This window comes from Rhea pennata, chromosome 20 (genome assembly GCF_028389875.1).
Source record: "Rhea pennata isolate bPtePen1 chromosome 20, bPtePen1.pri, whole genome shotgun sequence".
Lineage (NCBI taxonomy): Eukaryota > Metazoa > Chordata > Aves > Rheiformes > Rheidae > Rhea > Rhea pennata.
In genome coordinates, this window is record NC_084682.1 from 3,427,351 (window position 1) to 3,439,634 (window position 12,284).

Sequence of the window (12,284 nt, forward strand, 5' to 3'; positions counted from 1 at the left end):
ACCAACTCTTGCAAAGCACCAGTCCTAACCACAGGTTGGGCACAATCCCACTGTTGCTGTAAGTCCTTCCTTAAAATGCTCCCCTACAGGACAGAGCCTCAGCCACTGGTCTGGGGTCCTTCGATGTTAGATCTATCTACTTTTATGCTTCTTTTGGCCTGAGAAGACTACAGCAGGGGCCCTCGGGCATCTCCTGAGTACAGGTTCTCCAAACTGGTGTCCACAATCCACTGTCCCCAATCCAGCGCTACCCCTCACAGTTCCCTTCCCTTCTCAGTTTGAAAGTCACCAGTTGTATTGCTTTCACATCAACATTGCCTGAGATATTACAGTTTAAGTTTTATGATCTAGAGTTGCATTAAGTTCCAGAGATTTATTTTGTCTAATATCCTCTGCTGAGGTAGGACCGTTAACTCCTCTGCTGTCTCTTGCATTTCTCAAACATTTCTCTTATTTTTGTAATTTTTCTGTTAAAAGGACATCCTTAGATTTTTATTATAATAAACGACCTATTGAGAAGTTATCAAATAATCTTCAATTCACTGTTTAATTTGAAAAAAGTTACACTCCTAATTATTTGTATATTTTAATTTGCAGAGTTCACATTAATGGTTTTCAATTTTTTTCTCCCTCCAGAAGAGGGAGACCTGCTCAGTGGTCGAAAGATCATGTTGTAATTTTTCTGCTAACATGATATTTCTAAAAGGGCTCCAAATGAGTCAGGTGACTGACTTGTAATGGGATTTGGGTGCCCAGTTCTCTTTGGGCTCTTCTGCATCTTTCAGCATTTCACCTTGTGCCAAGGTACCATTCCCTTCGTAAAACTAATATTGGACTCCAATAGATTGCTAATGGAGAAAATCATCTCAGTTTGAGAATTAATGGTCAAACAATCCACCGGAGTTGGGTTTCTTAATGCATGTTCCTCAAAAGTTAACTTTCCAGTGGCCTAGTGCGTTACCAACGGTTGAATATGGAATGCATCTGAGGAAGAATGTGTGCTTTAAGTGCTAACATTTCAACTTTTTTCTGTACTATGCTATAAAGCATCAAAGAGACTGATTTCTTCTTTTGTAGAAGCAAGTAAGAGCACTTCTGCCTCCCCTCCAATAAAACAACTTTTACAGCATTCTAACATAGATTAAGCTATAATAGCATAAACCCAATGGAGTTCTACAGTCATGCTATTGAAAAGCAGAGTCATGAAGGAAGATTCAGTTTTCAGTTCAGTGATGACAAATGAGCTATATAAGCTGACATTCCTAACTTTTGCCATAAACAAACAAACAAAAAAACCCAGCATATCTTTTATGATCCACAACAATCTTCAATCAAACAGAACAATTGGTTGAGAACTCTCCTGTGATAAGAGCAAGACTATGTTAGTCCAGTTAAAATAAGATCCCTATTAGAGAGGGGAATGGCTCTGCAACTCCAGCACTACGGACCAGCTTCACTTCTGCACAAGACACAGCTGGCATGAACAGAATTGCCAAAAATATGCTTCGAAGGATCAGCATCCAGCTTATTACAAAAATACTTGTAATCAAATGAAAAACACAGAAGAGAAAAATCATAGTGTAGGTACATTAACTTGTCCTGTAAACCTAAATCCAGAAATGACTAAACATGAAGTCAGTCCCTATTTTCATATTTTCCGGGTCAAGAGCACAAGCAAGTATGGGCTGAAGGAAGTGGGTTTGATTAATTAAAAAAAAAAAAAAAAAAGGCAGTACAAGAATGCAGCTGTTCCTGCTTAAGCACACAGCCCCGGAGCACTGCTCAGCTTTGCAGCCTTGATCACGAGGCTTTCTATCCTGGTTTCCTTCAGAAGACGACGACGTTGAATACCGCTGTATAACGTAGCTTAGTTTTCATCCAGAACATCTTCATGTGAATCTTTTTTTTTAATTAAAGAAATTCATTTCTAAAGAATTTTGGGGAAAAAATTCTGATTTATGAAAACTAGCTGCCGCACAAACTTGTTCTGATAAATATTTATTTTAACATTTTAGGATGTTAGGCAAAAGTTGTAAAAGAACAAAGACATCATTTGCATGATTTTAAACTGAAAAGAAAGAAAACCAGAATAACATAACTGTCTCTTGTTGATTAAGAAACTGATAACTTAAAAGCAGAGGAAGGAAGCTCTGTGCAGGAATCCTAAAAGCGCAAGTATCAAGAAATCAGTGAAATGTAGAGCTCAGTGAAAGGTTCAGCATATAATGATAACAGCACAGCAGTGATTCAAAAGCAAATAAATCCCGCTAGAATGAAAAATCAATGAGCTTTGAGAAATTTGGACAATGAAAGGGTCTCTCTCCCTGTGAGATCAAGTGGAGAAGCCCCATTAACACAGCAGCCATCTGCTTTTCCTGGATTGTTTTGCATTGTGGATCCATATATGCTACTTTCTCCTTCATCAATATAAAGGCATCAGTAACTGAGCAAATAGGCCCAAACCTTGCAAAAAATACTCTTGGAGCCAGATGAGAGACCTTAAAACTTCCCCCAACAAAGTATTCGGAAATCATGGAAACACCTTCTTGCTGCACAAAGTATCTCTAGCAAGAGGGAAACCAAAGACCCAATGATGCCCTGAGCCTGATACATCCCATTAAAGAAACTGATTGTTGCCATGCAGAGAAATTAAGTATCTGTGCAAGTTCCTTTGCAATAGTAATATCTGACACAGTAGTGGGCAGAGGAGTTAAAAGAAGGCACCAGCTTCATGTTAGACAGACCTGATTTCCTTGAATGCTGCTGAACAAAACGTCTTTTGAGGAGCTGAAGGAAGAATTTGTATTACAGACGAACAGCTCTTCTGACATGTCTCCCATGACTACATAGCGTGTCAGTGGTTTTCTAGATAGGCTAAATGTTTCTGATACGAAGGCCGAAATATCTCCTGTGGAAGAAGAAATTATATAAGAGACACTGGGTAACAAGAAGGGCCTAGATAACAGAGCTTAAAGTAAGAAACCACTCTCTTGAAGTAAAAAAATTGGCTCCAATTCTTTTCCTAAAGGTGACATTCATAACAAAAATCCAAAACAACAAGTGGTTTGGATTTGGTGTCTTTTTATCGGCTGCTAGTTGACATAAGAAAGGAAATAGTCTGCTTTCATTCATGGTAGCTCTCTTTTTGCTTTGCATGCCTTTGAAAAAAACAAAATAGTTGGGAACTATATGAATAAACGTTAAAGAACTACACAATATGCCCAATATAATTAACAGACTTCTGCATTTATAGTGTCTAAAACACTCAGAAGAAAGCTGGGTTCCTAATCCTAGTCAATCACACGGACTGTTCATTTTGGATGAATGTCATGAATGTTTTGGCTATAAGTGCTAACTCTTTTAAGTGAATAAATGTATTTGTTTAAAAAGTAATACAAAACATATATATCCCTTTTCAAATTCCCCAAATGCCTCCTCCTCTTCCTCCCCATCCTTTCTATGGAGCTGTAATTAACAGACAAATGTTTCTTCAGTCTCCTTAAACTTATGGCTAAGTAAGAGGGCATACTAGTATCACTAGTATACAGCTCTGTTTCTCTTCAACTAACTTTATTCTTCAATACAATTTATACTGAAAGTATAATATGAGCAAACCAACTTTCTATAATGAGTCTCAAATTTATGACATGAGAGAAACAGTCTCTCTATTACTATAAATTCTAATGATTTATTTTAAACTAGTAAAATGAATTTATTTTAGCCCTAAACTAAACTAAACACAAACTATAACCCAATCATTCACCAGCTTGTGGCATTCTGGCTTTATGAGTTACAATAAAAACCTAAACTATGATTCACATAACCTTTATTTATCTATTTCTTCCCAGAAATATCCCAGACTGTTGAAATTTGGCATAGAATACAGACAGGCATCAAGCAAACCGCTCTTTTACAGTGATAGAAGGGACAACAAAGTTTAAGAGATAATACTGTCTAGTAGTTTGTGTCCCAAAAGAACAAACAGTAATCTCTTATTTGGGTGGTTCAAAAAAAATAAAGCTAACTCAAGAAAATCCCAAATCTCTCTGTAAGCTACATATTTCTTACCCTTAAAAAGAATGCACAGGACTATCATGGTTTACTACGATTTCTCAGATGATTTCCAAATGTTTCATTACTACATAGTATGGGATACAATTTCTGATCCAGATGCTTAAAAGAACAAATCTAACAAAGAAACTTAATCTGAGCTAGACTTGGCAAATTTTCCAGAATAAAAGTAGGATGATGTTTTGGAAGCTGCTCAAACAAAAGCCAAAATGGAAATATGCCTCTTTCAACCATACCCTAGGCTGCTGTTAAAAATAAAAGGACACTTATATTTTCCACAAGTGTGAACTGCAGCTGAGGTTTATAAAATACAAAATGTAGATGTCAAAACTGCGCAAGAATAGTTCTTTTATCTGAAGTTAGAATAACTCTTTCTACATTTTATTAACAAAAGAAATATATAAATGAAAGGTTTGATATACACAAGAAAGAATCTCTATCAATTAGGATGGACACTCGTTACTTATAAATTGTTAAGTCTTTAAAAACAAATCAGACAGAAGCATACATGTTTGAAAACTGACGCAAGTCCCCTAAACACCAACAACACATGCTTCTACAGAAACTTTTGTCTGATAATTTCAAAGCACCTAACGAACACAAGCTAAATGCATGTACAAGTTTTCTGCATTTACTTCCTAGGAAACTGTAGTACAGAGCGCTCAAATACGTTCAGAGTCGCATAAGATTTATTTGAATTCAAATGTCTGGCAGTATTGTGTTATCTGATAGCCTTCTTTCCTCTTCTGAATAAAGACCGTTACCTGGCTAAATCTTTGTATAGCTATGTACCTATCTATAAATACCACAAAAAAATCTTTAAGATTTTAGCCTTTTCAGTCATGTATGCATTTTAATTTCAAGCCCTTTGAAGAGGAGAAAGAACCAAATTTATCCTTGGCTCCACTGATTTCAGGCAAAGAATTTGGCTAAATATTTGTGTTCTGTGAAGAGGAAGAAACTATGAACTTATACAATAAAGATAACCAATACCATATACAAATTACATATGGAAGAATGGTGGTAATTATGTGTCTTTCCACCCCCCTGCTAATATAACTGCTGTATGGTTGCAATTTAAGAACTAGAAAAGTCCCTGAACTAGAATTTCTACAGTGAACTAACCAGACGTGACTACTACACAGAATATCCTTGCACCCTGCAGAGCACAGTCAGCATGGCCTGAGATACACCATGGAGTTTAATTATGCAAATATGTAGTACCATATTTATGTTATACAAATCAATTTTATTCTGATTTCCTAGAAAGGATGAATGGCTTACAGAACCCAGAGGTATCTCATTTAGGAAACATCTGCAACAAATCTAACTCACTCTTTCATGCTAGTGCAGCCACTTGGCTCCTAAAGTGTGAAAAATGGCTATCACTTAGTAAACTTAGTGTCACACTACCTTTAAAGTACATTCATTTTAAGATTAAAAACAAAAAATTACAAATGTTCTTACCTTGATTGGAGATTTACATTTTACAATAGAACAAAAATGTGTAAGAAGGGAGAGTTCAATACATAAAACGCATGATGAAAAGTTTAGATGCATCCAGCAAATAAAATAAAAATTCTATGGGATTCAGATGCTTTAATGACTTCACTTACATCTCAATTATGGAAAAATGTACAGTAAAGAGATTTTTAAGATGACTTGAAAAAATCATTAATGGGAGTCATTTAGACTCTTGTAAATGAATCATTGAGCTTTTAATTTTTGCTGTGCACGATTGTTATTCTGTTTTGAATTCACACCCATAATGGCCAAGATGTTTCCCATACTGATAACAAAGAGGTTTTTTGTTACCGCCAATGGAGGGGTCAGTGGCAGCTGCACTATGTAGCAGACATAATCAGTATAAAATACTTGCTTGTAATAATGGGTGCTCATTAGAATATAAAACAATCAGAATGTTGAATTTGTAATTTCAGCAGCTGCTACTGTACACTTTCCATACAACTTGTTAAGTGTCAGCTATACGTGCACTAGCTTTCCGCATCTCCACACTGCAGATCTCATTTTGCTGATAAAACTCTTTGTGAAGTTGTATCATGAGATCCCTGAAACAATCCAGTATAAAAATAATGCCACCAAAACAGACAAATTTTTAATCCAAACCATTCCAGAGATCCGTTTTGCAATGCAGCTTCACAAACAGTTGTCCTCATGCAACACAGCAACAGACTGAGGCAGACTGGGAAGCAGCAGTAGGGGAGTGGAAAGTTTAAAGCTAGGCTTTCCTTCAAAGGCAGCACATCCCGAACAGACGACCTGAGTGCATACAAACAAAAGTTTGTTGCATTCTTGTATCAGTAGAGCACTACTGCAAAGGAAGTAAGCAAAATCATTAAGCTTTGTCACTCACAAAGGTAAACTAGAAATTCAGGCTTCACATTTTTTTTGTATCTGAAAGATAAAAATTCTTAACCACACGGACCTAACCAAGGTTCTAAGCGACACGCTTTAAAAATGCTGTCGCTTTGGTCATTTTTCGTATAATTTACACTGATGTCACCGAATCAAAACAGAAAATAAGCAGTTATTGAAAACTTCAATGATCCTGAAACTTCCTGTGTTCTTACTCTACCTCAATTCTGACACTAGCCTGTTTTCACATCCACACTCGTGACACCTTCATGTCTTGGTAATAGTCTTTTTGATTCGTGAATTAAAAAAAAAAAAAAAAAAAAAACAAAAAAAAAAAAACACATATTTGGTTCTGTAGTATGAAAGATTTTCTGTGATTTTGCTATCGTTTAAAGTCATAATTACAATGGAAGGTTCTAAATTTATAAGCTGTGGGGACGATCACTGTAGTGATAAGAGGATGTACATTTTTCTGAACAACTGTTTAAAATTAGGCCCCAGAAAATTTCAAGATATAGAGTGAATATAGCAGTATCAATTCAAAGAACTGGTACTAGTTCTAAGCAGTTACACAGAACGTGATTTTTGCCTTCATCCTAATTATTTTCCCACACCAAAGCAGACGTCTTTTAAAGACTTCTAGATAAAGGCAGATGTTGCTGTTGCTTACAAAAGCAAAGATGCTGCTTACAAAAGACAGCAACAGCACTAGTAACTGCAAGACAGCACACCAAGGCTGGCCTACATTTCTCACTAACTAGGATTTAGTTTCACTAAACAAATCTCAAGGAATTCATTAAAGAATAAAATATTCAACCCCTGATACCTACAGCTTTCACAAGTATAAGCATGGTGATACATAAGCACATGATGATAAATATATGGAAGATCTTACAGCAATAACAGGGCATACACTAGGGTACCCACAGGTGCATTTGCTAAACATTGTTCATTCGTCTTCCCAAAGCTACAAATCCATTTTTTCTTCTTTGTCAGGCGCCAGTACATTCAGCAACCTTAACAATTTTCTCAAGGAGGCTGTGAACATTCTTTTAACAGCAAAGGTAGAGGTGGCCTGCAAGCATTTTCAATGAAATTCAAGCAGGACTGTAAATCACAAACAGCAACAGCCAGTGGGGAGGAGAGAAAGGAAGAAAGAAAGAATGCATTTTTGGCAACATGACCACAAATATATTCAATATCAAGCACAGGTAAAGCAATTCAGACAGATAGGTCCTGGGAGATTACCAATTCTGGCACCAGCAAAGCAAAACAACCCAGAAGAAGAGTCTTTTTTGAGGTCATCTGTGGCTCTTCCCTCATGAAGGTGGTGCACACAGATCCTCTAAAAATATTGAATGCATTTAAACTTAAACAAGTTCCTATAACCCATAGCCTGTGAGTCCCAAGATCCTCAGTATGTCATTTCTTGGAAATTCTCAACAAGCCTTGCAAAAGTGCTCAAGAATTGGTATAGTGTGGGCGTACTCTTTCACACAAAAAATTTACACATTGGAAACAATACAGGCTAGGTTTAGTCATGATACTTAATTAAAACGCATAACTAAATGGATCACTGAAACTCAAAGTAGCAGGCAAACAAAAAGGGCAGAGAATAGAAAAATACAGCACACAAAAGGGAAAGCGTACTGTCAAACCATTGTGGATCCAAGTCCAGTAAGTCTTCAACCTTATTCAACAACTGGCTGCAACATGCATACATGTTTTTACAGAAAGGGGTGTTTTTATAGGGCTTGAATTATATTATATGCGCATATACACCTGTGTGTGATATTATCATTGAAAAAATGGAAAGCATTTATTAAAACTGATGATACAGTTACGATTGAAGAACCTCTGTGTTAGTGGGAGTATACCTGTGCCTATTCAGAGCAATCTATTTCCAAACAATAATTTCAATTAATCCAAATAAATAATTCATGCCATTCAACTATTTTCCAAGTTTAGCAGTCAGGTGATTTATCACGTTAAACTATATGCCCAGCTGCTACCAGGGCAGTAAAGAGGATTTGTTTTCTACAGAAAAACTGCATTCTGATTTTTGGACGTGTAAGATAAATCTATGCTTCATGAGTGTTCAGTAATGACCTATTAAAAGCGAAATGTTTAAAGAACAACATGGAACTACCATGCTCAATTTATTTCAACCTGTATTGTATGAAGCAGTTGCCACCACAATTAAACGGCTGTTATCAGCTGATATTACCAACAAACAAAGGCAGTTAGACTGTGAAATTCTTTAATACAAGTAAGTTAAAATGAACGTTATCATTCTCCTGAATCTCAAGGACACCTGTTTCAATACTCAAACACAGTAAAATCATTGCCAGTCACAAATACTTTTCTTCTGAAATAGCCACTATGTTACTTCAGTTAGATTGTTAACAAGAGTCACGTTAAGAAAATTTAAGCTGAGGTAATGATTTTCATGGCATCTTTTTGAAAACAACGCCTACATCTGAGATCTGACTACTCACAATTTCTAAACCAGATTATAAAGCTAAATCCATGCAAACCCCTAACGGATCAGGATTTTATTTCTAGTGCTGCAAAAACTTCAGTTGTGGCCAAGTCTTATCAGCTACAGTGGCAGACAGATTACAGAAGATGTGCCATGGATAAGTATGAAGCACTACCAGCTTAAACCAATTAGACACTTAGCACAAAGTTGTCAAACTACAGATGAATGCCAAATCCTAATATTTAATTTCTAACATGCTTATATATTTTAAGGAGAATTACGCTGAAAAGAGACACTGTAAGGAACGCAAAACATAGCTGGGAAAACATTAGATAGCAAGAACGTTATTTGGAAATATGTAAGAATTTAGTGGTGTGTGAATAAGGACACTGTACTAATTCAAGAATTACAATTTAAGAAGCTACAGGATATTTTACTAGAAGTCAACAGTTCAAACTTGCCTGTAATCGCTTGTTGGCAAAGACATCTAATAAATTATTTTGTCAGTTAAGAGTCATTTCTTTTAAAATAAGAAACTGTACAAGGGGTACGATCCATAACTATCCTACTTATTCCACATAGGCAGAAAAAAAGTGTGCTAAAATGCATGGTTTGTGCTCCATTTCCTCTGCTTTTCTTGCTTCGGTATTGTAAACCTGTAGCTTCTGATGGTCTTTTACAGTGCTCTTAATTCATACGAAAAAATCAAGACAGACAATCACTGTAAAATTTAAGGCATATAATTAGCAATTATTTCATGCACACTTCACAATAATAATCTGTTATGTACTACAGGAAAGAAACATTAATGAGCTACTTCTGGTGCTGCTCTGTGTACTGTATTTGCATAATAATGAGATCCAATCTGCTGGAAAACACATAAAGGACAAACTAATAAGGTCGTCATTTTTGTCTAATGATGCTTAATACAGTTTTAGCAATCTGCTCAAGACAAAAGATGGTCACTCAGACATAGCCGATTATGCATTCGCGTGGCAGATGAAATCTTTATTAAACAGAATGATGAATCTGATTAACATGCGATAACAAATATACAGTCTGCGAAAATGACTGTGCCACCTCCTGCAAGCATCCCTCACGTCGACTATTAAGGCTTTACTCAGATTGAGGTCAGACTGGTATTCTCGAAAGGCGCATTAAGATAAAAGTTTGCCAAATGTGGTAACATGATGAACAAAACAATATCCTGTTATATAAATGCTAGTGTCTCAACAGCTGACTGTCTAATCAGTTATAGTAACAACTGTTTAATAAGTTTAAAAAATTTAATTGTCAGACTTTCATTTACCTTTTAACATATGAAAGGCAATTTATTGCATTAGCTGTGCTAGATCTTAAAGCACCTTGAGTCCTTTACATTTATGATACCAAAATATTTTCTCAAAGTCCCAAGGTACAGTCTTCTGTAAAGCTGTTACCATTTTGCAGAGAAGACTGCAAACAGGAATACACAATTTTTTAGAGTATTTTAAAGAATATAAATAATTATAATATTAATTTATATGTCGCTGACATCACATAAACCACTCAGAAAGACTGAAGAAGTTAATGGAGGCTTCTAGGTCAATGGCAAACACATGATGCAATAGAATCTGTAGAAATGTAGCAGTAAATTTAAAAATCTAATTTTCAATACAAAAGGATACTATTTTTTTAAAGAAGTGTATGTTTAAAAAAACCCACAAGATTAACAAAATGTAATTTATTAATTGCAGCTTAAATTTAAGTCATGAAAGTCATAGTAGGGACTCCTTAAATGATTACCGAACGTTTTATTTTAGAAATAAATTACAGACACTACCTCCAATGATTCTATTTAAGCTTATATTGCTACAGCAATATGATTTTTATTAAATGAACAATTTCTTGCCTTTCAAAACCAACTGTTCTTAATTTATAGAAAGCACATGACATGAAGTAATTTCAGATGACATCTGATACCTCACGACAACGTACATGATTTAACATAGCGTAGGCTGCAGTGTAAACTACAATGTTGATTTTATCTCCACAAATACGTCACTCAACAACAGCAGGATCTTGTATTCAAGAATATACAAGTGGGAGCTAAAACAGACTTAATCATAGCCTCTTCACACTAGTGCACGTGCATTTGCTCTGGCATATGACAGCATATAATAAATCAGCATTTTCACCTCCTTTGACTCATTGCACAAGTCTTCACATACTCCCAATTACAAAAACTAAAGCCATTTGATTTAAAGCAAGGAAATGATCAAATTAAAGCTATCTTTACCTCTACCATCATTCATCTCCAGTCCGTTTTAACTTTCTAAATAGGTAATATTATTTTCAGAAAAAAACAACGTGAGCTTCCTTCCTCACTCCAACAACTCTCACGTTCCTGTCATCTGCCATGTTAACCTGGTCTGAAGGTGCGCAGTTTGCAACAGACCCAAGGCAGAGACGCTGCTCTGACCGTCGTTTCACAGGTCTGTTGAAGAAGAGGGGATTTCCCCCCCCCCAAGTCTCTCTTTGAAACAAAGACATGCATTAAGAGATTAGGTGTCTCCTACTGAATGCCAGTAGCTTTCCGAATGGCTCTCAAGAGCCAGATGTGGTCTTATTTCTTTTGTAATGTATGTTGCTCTTTCATAGGCTAGGAGTTCACTGAGATTTCTTTCTAGTGTACGGAAATGCAGTGTAAGGAAAGAAAAGGAAAGAAACAGATGTATTCAAAAAACCTGTAACAATTAACAGTGTGTTTTTAGCTAAAAAGAAACAGGAGAGGTCAAAACCTGCAAGTGGGCTAAGAACATATCACTTGTTTATTTTACTCAGTAATAAAAATACAACACATGCAAACCTAACACCAGCTGATTACACACTAATACTTGATGCACCTGGTAAGACAGACAGTCAATCCCCCTTCAACTTGTCCACCTCGCCAGCAGCATGAATAAAACTGCTGACAGTGTTTGGTTTGTGCAGCCAGTCATGGAAAGCAACAAAAACCAGAGCACAATGCTTCTGATCTCCTAGCGGCATTACAGAGCCCTTGTTTTAAATGTACAGAAAGACTGTTAAAACAAGGTATGTTTAAACAAGAAATCATTTTATTATACCTCATAAGAACCCATTATTTTCTATTCGCTCAGGATAAATTCCTGCAATGTAACATTTTATTATGCACAGTATTTCTCACGCCAAGTAACTCCCAAGTATTACAAAATGTTAATAATACAGTCTGAAATACCAACATTCATGGAATACAATGCTTCATAAACTAGTTTCATCATCATACACTATCATATAGCACAGTTCAGACAGCTAGTACAGGGGATAATGATACACATAGTCCAAAACCTAAGGA